The sequence below is a fragment of the Suricata suricatta genome, chromosome 5 (assembly GCF_006229205.1).
Source record: "Suricata suricatta isolate VVHF042 chromosome 5, meerkat_22Aug2017_6uvM2_HiC, whole genome shotgun sequence".
Classification (NCBI taxonomy): Eukaryota; Metazoa; Chordata; class Mammalia; order Carnivora; family Herpestidae; genus Suricata; species Suricata suricatta.
Window position 1 is genome coordinate 39836794 of NC_043704.1, and position 1192 is coordinate 39837985.

Here is a 1192-nt window from a genome sequence, read left to right on the forward strand (position 1 = left end):
CTTTTGCTTTGTTCATTTTAGCCACTCTGACTGGCGTGAGGTGGTATCTCAGTGTGGTTTTGATTTGTGTTTCCCTGATGATGAGTGATGTTGAGCATCGTTTTATGTGTCTGTAGGCCATTTGGATGTCTTCTTTGGAGAAGTGTCTGTTCATATCTTCTGTCCATTTCTTCACTGGATTATTTGTTTTGTGAGTGTGAAGTTTGGTGAGTTCCTTGTACATTTTCGATATTAGCCCTTTATCTGATATGTCATTTGCAACTATCTTTTCCCATTCTGTCGGTTGCCTATTAGTTTTCTTGATTGTTTCCTTTGCCTTGCAGAAGCTTTTTATCTTGATGAAGTCCGAAGGGTTCAGTTTTGCTTTAATTTCCCTTGCCTTGGAGGATGTGTCAAGTAGGAGATTGCTGCGGTGGAGGTCTAGGAGGTTTTTCCCTACTTTCTCCTCGAGGGTTTTGATGGTTTCCTGTCTCACATTCAAGTCCTTCAGCCATGTTGATCTTATTTTTGTAATTTGTCTTTCATTTTTTTTTTAATTTTGAAACATTTAAAAAAAAAAGAATGAGGAACAGAAAGTGAAAAGAAGTTTACCTTTAGCTACACATCATGCAGGTTACTTATTACAAAGACTTAGAGAGAAGTTAAACAGATCATCAGTGTTTCTTTTTTTTCATACTTCTTAAACAGACAATGTATTCTCTAATGGGTATGTTCCTACAAAGCCTTTTCAAGAAAAACAAAAGAAAGACTTGTCTTTTTTAAAAATTAAGTGACTCCATATAACCTTCAGGGTGGAAACACCTTCTGAAAGCATTTGGGCAAAGGGAGGGGGGAACATTAGAAGTGTCTCAGTTTCATGGCGACATTGAGGTCCAGGTATTCATCCAGAAAGCTGTTTGCAATCCCCAGGGTGCCCAGGACTGTCAGCAAGGCCAGAACCCCCAGACTCAGCCAGAACCTGATGATCTTTTTCTTAGCTGCTTCTGAATATCTCCAGAAATATTGGTGACAGGCATATACTTACACCAGACCTAGACAGGTAGCAAAAACTTGAGTGAAATACCATCCAGCCATCCACAATGTAATCAGAAATATGGGGTAAAACTCCACACAGTTTTGTTGTGCATGAAATATTCACTCAAACTTTGGTGACCCAGAGACTGCTGGGTGTGTAATTTTGTATTTTAATCTT

At 38.8% G+C, this 1192-nt stretch overlaps 1 pseudogene; it reads right to left on the reverse strand.

Annotated features, from left to right (window-relative positions):
* Window positions 1–837: 837 nt before the first annotated feature.
* LOC115292875 lies at window positions 838–1173 on the reverse strand (annotated as a pseudogene).
* Between the last annotated feature and the right edge of the window lie 19 nt (window positions 1174–1192).